Genomic DNA, 16,589 nt, shown 5'->3' with positions numbered 1-16,589 from the left:
GTGGAGTCTCTGTTTCCCCCATTCCTGTCAAAGTCCTGAAATCAAATTTCGCTAGCTTTCAAAAAGTCTGATTCTCTGGGAATTCCTCCTCCCATTGCCGGACGCTCAGGTTGGGATACCTGACGTGGGGCTCAGAATCTTCACTCCAGTGGGTGGACTTCTGAGGTATAATTGTTCTCCAGTTTGTGAGTCACCCACCCAGTGGTTATGGAATTTGATTTTATTGTGATTGCGCCCCTCCTACCATCTCATTGTGGCTTCTCTTTTGTCTTTGGATGTGGGGTATCTTTTTCGGTGAGTTTCAGTGCCTTCCTGTCAATGACCGTTTAGCAGTTAGTTGTGATTCTGGTGCTCTCGCGAGAGGGAGTGAGCACATGTCCTTCTACTCTGCCATCTTGAACCAATCTCTTTTTTTCTTTTTTTTTTTTTTCTGTATGCAGACCTCTCATTGTTGTGGCCTCTCCCGTTGCGGAGCACAGGCTCAGGACGTGCAGGCTCAGCGGCCATGGCTCACGGGCCCAGCTGCTCCGCGGCATGTGGGATCCTCCTGGACTGGGGCACGAACCCATGTCCCCTGCATCGGCAGGCGGACTCTCAACCACTGCACCACCAGGGAAGCCCCTATTTTCTTATTCTTATTTGATGTAATGGAAAACAGTTTGTTCAAAATAATAATAGCAACAATGTATTCAACTATGTATGCTTTTATATTTATATCTTATGTGCCTATATGTATTTTATATATATATATATATGAAATGAATGACAGCAACACAAGGGACAGGAGAAAGGAGTTAGAATTATTTTGTTATTAAAAGTTATGTACACTACCCATGAGGCATTATAGGCTTTTTTAAAAGTGGACTTGGATTAGTTGTAAATGTATATTGTAAACACTAAGACCACCACTAAAAAAAGTAAAACAAAATATATATATATAGCTGATATGCTAAGAAAGGAGAGAAAAATGGAATCATACAAAATGCTCAATTAAAATTACAAAAGGCAGGAAAAAATTACAAAAGGCAGAAAAAGAGTGGAGGACAAAAACAGGAACAAAGAACAAGGGCAACAAGTAGAAAACAGTAACATATATGGGAGATTTTAATCTAATAATATCAAAAATCACTATGAATGTCAATGGTCTAAATGCACCAATTAAAAAACAGGGATGCAGAAACAGATACACAGATGTAGAGAACAAACATATGGACACCAAGGGGAGAAAGCGGGGGTAGGTCGTGGTGGTGGGATGAATTGGGAGATTGGGATTGACATATATACACTAATATGTATAAAATTGATAACTAATAAGAACCTGCTGTATAAAAATTAATTAATTAAAAATTAAAAAACTGTCAGGCACTGTCAGAGTGTATCAAGGAACAAGATCTGACTATATGTTGCATACAATAAACTCACTTTAAACATAAAGACACATAGAGATCATAAGTAAATGGATGGAGAAAAATATTACATGCTAACATTTCAAAATTTCAGAAGAAGACAGGAGTAGCTATATTAATTTCAGACAAAGTAGACTGCAAAATAAGAAATGTTATCAGGGATAAAGAAGGGCATTACATAATGATAAAGGGGCCTATTCTGCAAGAAAACATAACAATCTTTAACTTGTGTGTGTCTAACAATAAAGTACCAAAGTACGTGAGGCAAAAACTGATAGAAACACAAGGAGAAATAGATGGATACACTATAATAATTCGAGACTTCAACACTCCTGTAGCAGAAATGGACAAATGCAGCAGACAGAAATTGAGGAAGGATATATTGAACTCAACAACACCATTAATCAATTAGATATAATTTATATCGATAGTCTACTTCATCCAACAATAGCAGAATAGCATTCTTCTCAAGGTAACACACAACATCCATCAAAATTGACTATATTCTGGGCCATAAAACACACTTTAATGAATTTAAAAGAATAGAAATTATACAATGTCTGCTCCTAGACCACAATGGAATTAAACCAGAAATCAATAACGGAAAGATAACTGGAAAATGGCCAAATGAGTGGAGGGTAAATAACACACTTCCTAATAATGCCTGGGTCAAAGAAGACATTTCAAGAGAAATTTAAAAATATTTTGAACTAAATGAAAATGAAAACACAACTTATCAAAATTTGTGGGAGGCAGCAAAAGTAGTGCTTAGAGGGAAATTTACAGCATTGAATACATATATTAGAACAGAAGAAAGACCTGAAATCAATAATCTAAGTTTACACCTTAGGAAACTAGAAAAAGAAGAGCAAATTAAATCAGAAGTAAACAGAAAGAAAGAAATAATAATGATTAGAGCAGAAATCAATGAAATTGAAAATAGGAGAAAATCAACAAAACCAAAAGCTAGTTCTTTGGAAATAATTAGCTTAGAGAAAACCTTGCTTGTTTTTCATCTCTCAATAGAGAGAATCAACAAAACCAAAGCTAGTTCTTTGCGGGGGGAGGGGGGAAGCAATAAAATTAATAAGCTCTATCCAGACTAACTGAGAAAAAAAGAGAATACAAATTACTAATATATGAAATGAAAGAGGGAACATCACTACACATCCCACAGACATTAAAAGAATAATAATGGAGGGCTTCCCTAATGGTGCAGTGGTTGAGAGTTCGCCTGCCAATGCAGGGGACACGGGTTCATGCCCCAGTCCGGGAAGATCCCACATGCCGCAGAGCGGCTGGACCTGTGAGCCATGGCCGCTGGGGCTGCACGTCCGGAGACTGTGCTCCGCAGCGGGAGAGACCACAACAGCGAAAGGCCCACGTACCGCAAAAAAAAAAAAATAATAATAATGGAATACTTTGAACTACTCTATGCCCCTAGATTTGATAGCTTAGATGAAATGGACAAATTCCTTGAAAGATACAATCTACCAAAATTCACACAAGAAGAAATATACAACCTGAATAAGCCTACATCTACTAAAGAAATTGCATGATAATTAATGACCTCCAAACCAGAAAGCACCAGGCCCAGAAGGTTCACTGGTGAATTCTACCAAACATTTAAGGAAGAAATTATACCAATTCTCTACAATCTCTTTCAGAGGATAGAAGCAGGGGAATATTTCCTAATTCAGTCAAAGAGGACAGCATTAGCCTGATACCAAAACCACACGAACACAATATAAGAAAACTACAGACCAATATCTCTCATGATCATAAATGCAAAAGTCCTTAACAAAGTATTAGCAAATCAAATTCAAATAACATATAAGAAAAATTATACACTACAACCAAGTGGGATTTATCCTAGGTATGCAGATCTGGTTCAACATTCAAAAATCAATTAATGTAATCATCACATCAACAGGCTAAAGAAGAAAAATTACATGATCACATCAATAGATGCAAAAAAAGAAAAAAAAGCATTTAACAACATCCAACACCCACTCATGATAAAAACTCCTCAGTAAACTAGGAATAGAGGGGAACCTACTCAACTTGATAGACTACAAAAAAACCTACAGCTAACATCATACTTAGTGGTGAGAAACTCGAAGCTTTCTCACTAAGATCAGGTATGAGGCAAGGGTATACCCTTTCACCACCTCTTTTCAACATTGTACTGGAATTTCTCGCAATGCAATAAGAAAAGAATAAGAAATTTATATGAATTGGGAAGAAAGAAGTAGAACTGTCTTTGTTCATAGATGACATAATTGTCTATGTAACAAATCTGAAAGAATCAACAACAACAACAAACTCCTGGAATTAATACGTGCTTACAGCAAGGTTGCAGAATACAAGGTTAATATACAAAAGTTAATTGTTTTCCTATATACTACCAATGAACAAGGGAATTTGAAATTAAAAACACAATACCATTTATATTAGCATTACAAAAATGAAATACTTAGGTATAAATCTAATAAAATATGTACAAGATTTATGTGAGGAAAAGCACAAACTCTGATGAATGAAATCAAAGAAGAACTAAATAAATGGGGAGATATTTCATGCTCAGGGATAGGAAGAATCAGTATGTCAAGATGTTAGTTCTTCCCAACTTAATCTATAGATTCAATGCAATTCCAGTGAAAACCCCAGAAGTTATTTTGTGGATACTGACATACTGATTCTAAAGTTTATTTGTAGAGGCAAAGACCCAGAATAGCCCACAAACCATTGAAGAAGAAGAATAAAATTGGAAGACTAATACTGCTAGACTTCAAGACTATACTATAAAGCTACAGTAATCAAGGCAGTGTGCTATTGGTGAAAAAATAGACAAATAGACTAATAGAACAGAAAAGAGAGCCCAGAAATAGACCCACATAAATATAGTCAAGTGATCTTGACAAAAGGTAATACAATAGAACAAAGGTAACACAATGGAGCAAAGATAGCCTTTTCAAAAAATGGCATTGAAACAACTGGACATCCACATGAACAACAACAGCAAAAAATCATAGACTTTTAACTCAAAATGATCATAGACCTAAATGTAAAACAAAACTGTAAAACTTTTAGAAGATAAAATAGGAGAAGACTTATATGGCCTTGAAAATGTTGATAACTTTTTAGATACAACAACAGTATAATCTATGAAAGAAATAATTGATAAGCTGGACTTCATTAAAATAGAAAACTTATGCTCTGAAAAAATATAATGCTAAAATAATGAGAAGACAAGCCACAGAGAAAATATTTGCAAAAGACACATCTGATAAAGGACTGTCATTCTAAATATACAAAGAACTCTTAAAATTCAACAATAAGAAAGTGAAGAACCCAATTAAAAAATGGACAAAAGACCTAAACAGACACCTCACCAATGAAGATATACAGATGGCAAATAGCATATGGAAAAGACACTCCACATCATATGTCAGCAGGGAAATACAAATTAAGACAACAATGAGACACAACCACACACCTATTAGAATAGCCCAAAATTCGGAACACTGACAACAAAATACTGGCAACAGATGAGAGCTCCCGTTGCTCTCTAATTCATTGCTGGTGGAGATGAAATTATATAGTCATTTTGGAGGAAAGTTTGGCAGTTTCTTACAAAACTAAACATACTCCTACTATATGATCCAGTAATCACACTCCTTGGTATTTATCCAAAGGAGGTGAAACTTATGTCCACACAAAAACCTGCAAACAGATATTATAGCAGCTTAATTCATTCATAACTGCCCAAACTTGGAAGCAACCAAGATATCCTTCAGAAGGTGAATAGATAAACTGTAATATATCTTGACAGTGGAATATTATTCAGTACTAAAAAGAAATGAGTGCTTAAGCCATGAAAAGAGACGGAGGAAACATAAATGCATATAAACAAGGGAAAGAAGTCAATCTGAAAATGCTATACACTCTGTGATTCTAACTATTTGATATCCTGGAAAAGGCAAAACCTTGAAACAGTAAAACATCAGTGGTTGCCAGAGGTTGGTGGGGGGTGGTGGAGAGGGATAAGCAGAGGATTTTATTCATCTCTGTGAGGACCACAGAGGATTATTAGGGCAGTGAAAATACTCTGTATACTATAATGGTAGATACATGTCATTATACCTTTGTCCAAGTGTATAGAATGTACAACACCAAGAGTGAACCCTAAAATAAACTATGGACTTTGGGTGGTTAAGATAAGTCAATGTAGGTTTATCAATTGTAACAAATGTTCTACTTTGGTGGGGATGTTGATAATGGGGGAGGGGGATATATGAGATATCTCTACACCTTCCTCTCAATTTTTCTACGAACCTTAAACTGCTGTAAAAAAAAAAAGTCTAAAATAAATTCAAACAATAAAAAAGTGAAAATCACCTGTAAGTCCCCCTCATGAATAGAACAATTGCTAGTATTTGTACACTCACACAACTAAAATGGGAATATGATATGAATGCTTTTTTTGCTACTTGTTTTCTTATTCAGCAATGTGTTGTAGCCAAAAATAATATGGATCAACATCTCAATTTTTAATGGTTGTATATTATTCTGTATGTGGGGAATATACTGTAATCTGTTTTAACTATCTACTAATAGATATGTTGCCTCTATGTATGTATATGGATGTGAGTGTGTGTAGATGTGTGTGTGTATATACGTATGTGTATACTCATCTGATTATCAACATATTATAAATTTCTGGAAATGGAATTAGTGAAAGGGAATGCCCATGTACCATTTTAATACATAATGCCAAATTTCCCACCAGAAAGTTTTTGCTAATTTACACATCCAACACTGTTAATAAGAGAGTTCACTTTTCCAGTACTAGGTATTGGAAATCTTTTTTATCTTTGCCAGTCTTTTCGGTAAAGAAATGATATCTCTTAAATTTCTTTTTTCCTTTCCAAAGACTAGTAGCTCTACCTGTTAGTTCTCTCTTTTATTGTTATTTTGTTTTGTAAAATATATCTCAATATTTTTAACTGGCATTTTTTTGTTTCCAGAAATGTTGCACATATTGCCATGTGTATATTGGCCATTTGTGTTATCTCTTTTAAAATTTTCTTGTCTGTGTGCTCTGTCATTTATTTCTGTAGGGATGCTAGTCTTTTCTCACTGATTTATTTTAAAATTTTATTTATTTACTTTTTTAACATCTTTATTGGAGTTTAATTGATTTACAATGGTGTGTTAGTTTCTGCTTTATAACAAAGTGAATCAGTTATACATATGTTCCCATATCTCTTCCCTCTTGCGTCTCCCTCCCTCCCACACTCCCTATCCCACCCTTCTAGGTGGTCACAAACCACCTAGCTGATCTCCCTGTGCTATGCAGCTGCTTCCCACTAGCTATCTATTTTATGTTTGGTAGTGTATATATGTCCATGCCACTCTCTCACTTTGTCACAGCTTACCCTTCCCCCTCCCCATATCCTCAAGTCCATGCTCTAGTAGGTCTGTGTCTTTATTCCCATCTTACCCCTAGGTACTTCATGACCTTTTTTTTTTTTCTTAGATTCCATATATATGTGTTAGCATACGGTATTTGTTTTTCTATTTGACTTATTTCACTCTGTATGACAGACTCTAGGTCCATCCACCTCACTACAAATAACTCAATTTCATTTCTTTTTATGGCTGAGTAATATTCCATTATATATATATGTGCTCTCACTGATTTATTAAAACTCTTTGTAGATTGGGAATATTGATTCCTGAACAGTGCACAATGATCTCATTTAAATATAATTTTCATGAAGTTGGTCTATAACTTTATTTCTTCTCTTCCCACTAGGTTTGTTCAATTCTGGAACATTCTATACAAGCTCTGTAAAATGCCTGTTGCTTGCTACCCTGGGCATATTTTCTTTCTGTGTATAGTATTGTGTTCTATATCTTTAAGTTTGCTTACATTCCTTAATGATGAGAAGGAATTTATGTACTTAGGCTTTTTGGTGAAAAGAGATCATCTTCCAGTTTTATAACTATCTGGAAAAATATTCTATTCCCTACCTGTGCTCTAAGCCCTACACTCTAATCACATTATTAGTCTTTTTTTTTTTTTTTTTTTTGCGGTACGCGGGCCTCTCACTGTTGGGGCCTCTCCCGTTGCGGAGCACAGGCTCCGGACGCGCAGGCTCAGCGGCCATGTCTCATGGGCCCAGCCGCTCCGCGGCATGTGGGATCTTCCCGGACCGGGGCACGAATCCTTGTCCCCTGCATCGGCAGGCGGACTCTCAACCACTGCGCCACCAGGGAAGCCCACATTATTAGTCTTGATGGCATAGCCAGCCTCCATCCTGAGCCATCTTGTTAGTGTAAATTTAGTTGTGGTCCGAGGGGCCCACCATGAAAAACAGAGACACTTCTATCCCTAGGAAAATTCCAAAAATTTAGAGGTTGTCTCCCAGGAACTAGGGAGAAAGGCCAGCCACATTTTTTTATTATATAACAATGATGATGATGACGATGATATAATTTCTAGTGTACCCTACTTCTCCCATTTCAAAAAACATAATGCCCTAGCCCAGTGAAACTCCTATCTTTTAAGAAAATGCTTAAGAAGTAAGTGTCACGGGGAAAACTGAGGTACAAATGTGGATCTGCATTTCAATTCCTGCTTTGGTATAGAAGAGATTCATGGCCTCAGCTTCAGGTAAGAGGCTTCCTGTTGGTTGATGCTCCCTAGCAGGGACTCTGAAATCTCATCAAACTGTTAATTTCCTTTCCTGTGAACACTTCTCTTGTTAACCAGCCCCTGGGCATTTTCCAATGGAAAATGGAGTTGTTGGTCTTCTCTGGCTGCTGTTTATAGTCCAGTGAATTTAAAGATGGATCAAGTAATTACTGTATTCCATACTAATAGAATACAGGTGGAGGACTGAAAACAGGAGAATGTCAAGTAGTCCATTTGGGTCCATTGGGACCAGTGGAGGGAAAGAAAACTGAAAAGGAGAAATACGCTGAGACAGAAACAGTGGAAGACACAACATTTAAATAGGAGCCGTCTTAGTGAGACTGTGTCACCTCAGAGCCAACAGATGTCAGCAGATGGGCTGCACCTTTGAGAAACTCACAAAGCAAAATCAAGTACCAGAGCCCAAAATGGAAACAGGAAAACCAAATCACACTCCCAGATATGTCTTAGCAAATAAAGTCTCGGCTCCCCAAACAACAGGTGTTGTTCAGAGGGGGTGCATCTAACATTCCTGCACACCTCTACAGCTTCTTAGAGAAGAGCACTCTTCAGGGAATTTTAGAACCTGCTTCTTTGGTCATTCTTAGAGCAATCGATTTTCACCGCCAACACTCGCTCATGTGTAAAAATTAAGTCAGGTTGCTCTGGCTATAAAGAGCAGCTGGAGTTAGACCAGCCCAAGTCTCTGGGGTCTGTTTTGCAAGAAGGTAATTTTAACTCAGGTGATGAATTCACTAGGATTTTGGAGGATGGCAAGAGGAAATCTGGTAGTCTTTTTTTCTAGCTGTTGTTAAAGGCGGGACCCTAGAGCTCTTGGAACAAAGGAGAATCAGGAGGTGGGTTGTCTGGTATTTCACAGCGTCCATGCTAGCCTAACTTAACCCCCAGTGTGCAGTGCAAATACTTACTGAGCTTTTGCTGCCTGAGGAGGATGGTTGGTGGAGGAGAGGTTTCTAGGTGAGGCTGCTAACCTGATCATTCAGACCTCTCCCTTCCTCCCTAGTACGTTCGTGTTAATTCTCTACTTGTACCAGGGAGGAGCATTTTGGAGGCCTTCATGATACAGGTTGTGGCCTCACTCTCCACTCCCCTCTTGCAGAATTGCTGCTCCTGGGGCTGTGTACAGACATGAAGGGAAAGGTTATTCCAGGAATATTCCATTTCAGCTTCTAAAGGATGACGTTCCAGGGACGGGTTTATACTTTCTGAGTTGCTGCTCTTGAGACAGAAGCCAATAGTGACTTAAGGAGAGAAGCTGAACCATAATAATAAGCAGAGGCCAAAATCAGAGTGAAGGGTTGGGGCAGGCTTCCCACCCAGTTTCTACCTCCTTTCACTCCAACAGGGCGAGGGCCTTGCCTTTGTTGATATCTTTGCAGCTACAACAAAGGCTTTCCTTTCCCCACCACTCCCCCCATCTCCACATTCCCCTCCCTGCAAAGATGCGGCACCTCTTATAAACCCCGGGATCGTGCTTTAGTCCCCCAAGAGATCTCAAAATTACTGTAAGGGGAGGCACACTGTTCCTTGGCTTTTCAGGTTGCTACTTAGTCGCAAAGATCAATGTTATGAAGAAACAACAACAAAAATAAGTGTGGCGGGGTTGGGGAAGTGGGCCTTCAGACTGTGTTGATGTTCCCTGGGGTGGGGTGGGTGTGCAGTGGGGTGGCAGAGACATATTTGAAAGCAAGTAATGGAAAGGATGGGAAGGACATTTTGGTATCCTTAAGAGTGTCCTGGGTGGAGAGCCTCAGGCCTTCAGGCCAGATCAGCCCCAGGAAAAGATGTGAAGGAAGCAGCCTGACCCCCATGGCTCCCTGTTCCCCATGTGTTTTCCTTCCTTTTTCCAAAAATTATTCCAGTGGTGAATCGTGTGACCCATGGTGGTTGCTGATTACCCCTCCCGGAAGTACTTGGGGATGATCCTTTCATTAAAAAAAAAAAGTATTTCTAGCCTTTGCATTTTCAGTTTCATTGGGTGATAAGGACATATTTGAGGGCAGGCTACGAGGAACGGGGATGTTTAACCACTTGTTCATTCAACAAATAATTATTGAGTACCTGTTATGTTCTGGACCCTGGCAGGAGCAAGATGGAGGGCCCTTCATGCCCAACATCAATACCATGGCTGGTTTCCTCCTAAATTACCCAAGGGCAGTATTCACCACAGTGAATATTGATTTTCTTTTAAAGTCAACATGTTCTGTTCTCAGTGAGGAAAGCATTAAGGTTTTAAGAGACATTTGACCTTTCCTGGGTCAAATTATATTGCAAGGGTCCCAAACTTAGCTGAGAATGGCTCTATATGGGTCATGTGCAGTCGGCTCCAAATTTAAATTTCTAGATTTCTCTTGAGCTCCATACATATACCTCCATTTGCTTGTTAATCAGCTCTGTTCATTTTTCCTACAGGCACCTCAAATTCCACATGTCCAGAGTCAAACACCCTGTCTTCCTGGGAAACTTGCTCTCCTCCTCCTATGACCCCTGTATCACTGAACATCTTCTTCCCCTACCGGTTACCCAAGCCGGCAGCCTGGGCATCATTCCTGAAGAGTCTTCTTTGCCCAATCTTTCAAACCAGTCACCAAGTCCTGACTATCCTACCACCTATGGAAGAACAACGCTTTGTCATGTATTTAGATCAGAATTGGCCGAAGGCATGTTTTAATTTCAAGCAATTTGCAGGGAGAAAACTAAACTAAGCAGTCAGGTGCTTTCTGTCTAATATAATACATTGAGTGGTAGATTAATAAGTATCAATATGATTACTGAGATCACTTACAACTTAAGCAAGTAAATTCACTTTTCCATAACAAACACACTTGTGACTTAAATAATTTCTTAAAAGAATGCATTTTCCTCTGAGGTTATCACAAGACTTGAATGGTTTTTCTGAGAGAATAAATAAGAGCTTTGTAAATAGTTGTGGATCTTGGCAAAACCCTTTCTCTTTCTTACTGAAAATCTTAACCATAGAGAGGAACTGGCATCATGATTCAAGATGCAGAACATGTACATTTTAATCCTATTTCAGACCTTTGCCCTACATGGATTATTTTTTAATTATACTCCTGTTGTCACTAGAATGTAAATATGGAATATTCTGTAAATTTTCTTCCTTATTTTGTGGAGAAGGGCAATAAATAACACAGCATCTAATTTCTTAAAGTACTTATGTCAACAATATGAGTTTTTTCTTGTCTTAGTCTGTTTGGGCTGCTATAACAGAATACCATAGACTTAGTGGCTTAAACAACAAACATTTGTTCCTTACAGTTCTGAGAAGTTCAAGATCAAGGCACTGGAAAATTCAGTGTCTGGTGAGGGCCCACTTCCTGGTTTATAAATGGCCACATTTTCCCTGTTTCCTCACATGGTGGAAGTGGGGAGGAAGCTCTCTGGGGTCTCTTATAATCCCATGCATGAGGGCTCTACCCTCATGACCTGATCACCTCCCAATGGCCCCACCTCCAAATACCATCACATTCAGGATTAGGTTTCAACATATGAATATTGAGGGGACACAAACATTTAACATTTCTCTTTACAGAGCTTCTCAGAAAATATAATGGTGACCTAAGTCTTCAATTTTAGCTGTGGTTAATCAATGTTTGAGACATAATTTTTTATGCCATATTCTTAAAATTCTCTTGTACCTATCCTCTACCTCACCATCTCTACTGTCATCACCTGAGTTTAGGCCCCATCATAATTTGCTTGGAGGACCAACCAACAATCCCTAATGGGTACCCTCTTTCTAGCCTTGATGTCTTCCCACCTATTCCCTAGACTGAATGATGTTTCCAAACTGTGCAGATATGCCCTTGTAATTCTTCTGTTTAAAACTATTTATGGGCTTCCCTTTGCTTATGGATTAAATAGAAACTATTTACAGTGGCATAATAGGTCCTGTATAGAAAATAAATGAAGATCTGTGATATTGTGATTTATAATAAGAAATATATATTTGGTCTTTGTCCCTGTTTCTGGCACAGAGCTCCTAAAACCCTTGGAATTTTCTAAATGATAAGAGCAATAAAGGTGTCTTGATATTCATAACAAACTGCTTTCAACCACACCTGAGTTTATGGTAACAAAGTTGACTTTTGGAAAGCAGGAATGATGGGGCTGGTTGCCAGGGGAACCAACCCTGTGATTGGAGGGTTGGAACTTTCAGTTCGACCCCTGATCTCTGAGGGAAAGGGAGAGGGGCAGGAGGCAGAATCCATCACCAATGGCTAAGGATTTGATCAATCATGCCTAGTTAATGAAGCCTCCATAAAAGCCCAAAAGAACCAGTTCTGACAGGTTCTGGTTGGTGAACACGTGGAGATTTCACACGTGAGGATTTAGGGAGAGTGGCATGCTCAGAGAGGGCATGGAAGTTCTGCACTCCTTCTCACTTACTATACTTTGCCCTTTGCATCTCTTCTATCTGGCTGTTCCTGGGTCATATTCTCTTACAACAAACTGGTAAACCTAAGTGAAGTGTTTTTCTGAGTTCTGTGAGCTGCTTTAGCAAATTAATTGAACCCAAGGCAAGGGTTGTGAGAACCTTCGATCTACAGCAGTTGGTCAGTCCAGGTGACAACATGAACTTGTGATTAATGTCTGAAGGTAGGGGTGGGGAGTCTCGTAGGACTGAGCACTTAACTTGTGAGATTCGATGCTATATTCATGTAGATAGTGTCAGAATTGAGTTCATTGCTTGGTGATATGGAAAAACAAACACACAGAAGATTCCTCCCTGAAATATCCCCTTCATTCAGTCAGTATTCAAAAAGAATAAAAGAAACTACTGTAGATCTTTTATGCAGAAGAGGATTGGTATAGAAAATAGGTGTTTATTAAAGTGTTGGAAGAGCTTTCGGTATAACCAGATCTCCAAGAATACCATCACAACTGACCTGCCAGGGAGACGGTACCTTTGTCAAAATTGGGAAGGTAGGGAATCAGAACACACTATAATGGCTACAATCCATGTGCTAGGAAACTGCTACCTCCAAGACAACTGACCAAGCATGAAGCTATCAACTAGGCACTGGAACACTGCTGCAGAAAAGCTCCACAACTTCAACAGAAATCAGCTAAGAGTATCAGGACTATGCAGCCTCTGTCTCAGCTCTAAACCTTCTAAATCTTGAGTAGTACATGGAATTTCTGGAACCTAATTTGCATCCAGACCTCTGGTTGCAAGAGAATCTTGGAAAAGAAGTTTTTAGCTGTCCAGGAAGACAAATAGAACAGAAAGTAGGAATGGGCACTGAGTGCCCATTGACCACACCCAACACACCATTCTCTTGCCTTCTGTTATGACACAGTATTCTGGTTTTCTCCATAACCCTGTGATGCCTTATCTTCTACCTGTTTCTTACATGTTGCTGTTACTCAGGACTCAGACCTATCCTTTTCCCACTCTATATTCCCCTTCTGGGGAATTTCATGCACTCAGTATGTGAGGATTCCAAAATCATCATCTCCAGTCAGGTTTCTTTCACACATGGTACCCACATCTCCAGCTGCCTACTGGATCTCTGCCTAGATATGTCACAGGCATTTCAAGCTGAACATATCCAAAATTAAACTGATCATGTCCTCCTTCCTCAGACCTGCTCTGTCTCCTGATGTCCCTATCTCAGTAAACGGCAAGATAAACTATCTCACTTCCCAAGCAAGACACCTAGGAGTCATCCTTGACTCCTCCTCTTTACCTTCCATGTCTAGTTAATCCCCAAGTGTTGAGAATTGCACATATTAAATATCTCTCACACCTACCCATTTCTACTATCATCTCCAACCCGAACTCCGGCAAGGGTGTCTCAACTGGTTTCCCTGTCTCCAGTCTTGCCTTCCTTCAACCTGTCCTCCAACTGTATTCAGCAAGCTTTGTCAAAATCATACATCAGATCTCTTAAAACCCTTGTAGCTCTCCATACCTTTAGGATAGAGTCCAGAGCCATTAATATGGCTTTCAAGGTGCCAAGGCTAATATACAGCTGGTGTTTACCTGTACAACTACTTTTTGTTTTGTTTTGTTTTTTGGTTTTTTTTTTGGCTGAGTTGTCTCTTTGTTGCTGCACACAGGCTTTCTCTAGATGCAGCAAGCGAGGGCTAGTCTTTGTTGCAGTGCACGGGCTTCTCATTGTGGTGGCTTCTCTTGTGGAGCACGGGCTCTAGGCACTCAGGTTTCAGTAGTTGCAGCACCAGGCTCAGTACTTGCAGTATGTGGGCCCTAGAGCACGTGGGCTTCTGCAGTTGTGGTGCATGGGCTCAGTAGTTGTGGCGCACAGGCTTAGTTGCTCCGCGGCATGTGGGATCCTCCGGGACCAGGGCTAGAACCTGTGTCCCTTGCATTGGCAGGTGGATTCTTAACCACTGCACTAAGGGAAGTCCCCTGGCTGTTTAAATATTGAAATTCTCCCATACTTTGAACCTATCTCCCCTACCTCTGCACTATCCATCAACTGAAGAGTTAATGCTGAATCTGTTCTAATTAGTTGATGCTTATGCCAGTCAGTAGCCCACAAAGTACACACTACTGGGCTCTGCCATTGGTTTCCACCAAAAGAGGGTTGATACAGGTCTGTGTCTTGGTGCTCCCTTCCCCTCAACCCCCGGTAGGTGTTGCATAGGGATCATTCTGGTTTTCTTCAGCACACCAATCCAATATGCTTCCCAAGCTCCATTCCTTGTCCCAGTGAAGTCCTCTACCAGTGTTCCCAAGAACACTCCATGGTCAGGGGATGATGTTGGTCCTGGTGGACATGCTGGCACCCCAGGGCTCTCTGAGACTGTGACCAACTACCACAGGCCAATGCTCCCTCAGAGTCACCCTCACCTGGCCACATGTGGGAACTTCAGCCTCTGTTGGATTTGAGTTCCCAGAGAATGGGATGAAAAGTGGGAGAGCAGATGGGTAGATGGTTAAAGGTTCCTACAGGTCACTGTTTGGCACCAGGCAGAGTTTCTTCAGGAATGATGAACACTCCTGAGAAAGATGGGCACCCATAGGGATGGTCTGGGGACTAGTGTGAAATTCATCTCTGTTAAATTCCTCTTTTATTTATTGGAAGGGCTTGGTTAAAACCCACCTGATGCCCACTTGTCTTGGACATTTATGATGTTAATTTTATTACTAAATAGGGGAATTAATGAGCGTATAGTGCCAGCTCTGTTCCACTCTAAATGTATATTAATTCACTTGAGGACTATGGATGTGATAATCTCCATTTTCTGGATGAGAAAACTGAAGTACAGAGAGGTTATCTAAAACCTAAGTGGCTGAGCCAGGATTTCAACTTATGGTTCAGTATTTATCTACCAACTAGAGCCTCTCATCTAGTCTGAAGGATTAGGTGAGACCAAAGTATGTCACTCCAGTAGACAATTTTCATAATTAAGTCAATATAGAGATATTGAATAGGTAAAAATCTAAAACAGTATTATATGAGCTAAGACATTTTGTCAACATAATTGCTGTTGATTCTACAAATGCCGAGAGAAAATTTAGTGTCTTGAAAAATATCTCTGAAGTTAAGTGAATTCTCCTCTTACTGAGTCTACAGTTTACTTAATGTCCTGCAATTTAATGGCAAAATCTTTGGAAAAGTTTTATCTTGACTCAGGGGGCATCATTTATCTAGTGGCAGGTACACCAATCACAAAAATTATATCTTTGAACAATTTGTACTGTTACTTAAGTCTCTTAATAAGCAAGAGAATAATATCTATAGTTTCTCATATTTAGAGAATAAAATAGGATATATTTTTAAAATGGAATATATTTTATAAATGGATTTATTTTATAAATGGGGTACATTTTAAAAATTAGTTATATAATTATTGACTAATTTATATTCATGTCTCAGTTAAATGTTTTTATCTTACTCCTATAAGGCCTGTACATTCTAGCCCCTGCCTTCTTTTATAATTCTTCCCCTCACTCTGTGCTCCAGCAATTCTGGAATCTTCAGTTCCTTGGAGTCCTCCGCTCTTCTTGGAACCTTCTTCTCCTGACAATCTCAATTCTGAGCAACAGCTTAAGAATCACTTCCTCTGGGAGCTCTTCCCTGCCCTCTGGGGTCCCCTGGTTATACATTAGCAGAACCAGCTAGAATTCCCCCAGCAAAACCTCTTCAGCTGTTATGGTGATCACTTATCCTGGCCTGTCCTTCTTGCCAGGCTACAAGCCCAGTTAGGGCAGGGCTTCCTGCTACATCTCCAAGGGCTACCAGATGGCCCTAAACATCATAGCTACTCAACAGCTATTTGTTGAATGAATGAACATCTGTATGTTCAAAGCACTTTGCATTTACCTTTAAGGTAACAGATGATATAGATGTTTATTTTTAAACTGACTACTGAAATTTTGCAGAAAGTTAAATTCGAAGTATTTTCTAAAGGGGTTAAAATTGGGATTGAGAGGTTTCTGACTGCCAGGAGTCTCTCTCTAGGGC

The sequence above is a fragment of the Stenella coeruleoalba genome, assembly GCF_951394435.1.
Source record: "Stenella coeruleoalba genome assembly, chromosome: 3".
Classification (NCBI taxonomy): Eukaryota; Metazoa; Chordata; class Mammalia; order Artiodactyla; family Delphinidae; genus Stenella; species Stenella coeruleoalba.
The sequence above is the reverse complement of the archived record's forward strand: the minus strand, read 5'-3'. Positions refer to the sequence as shown.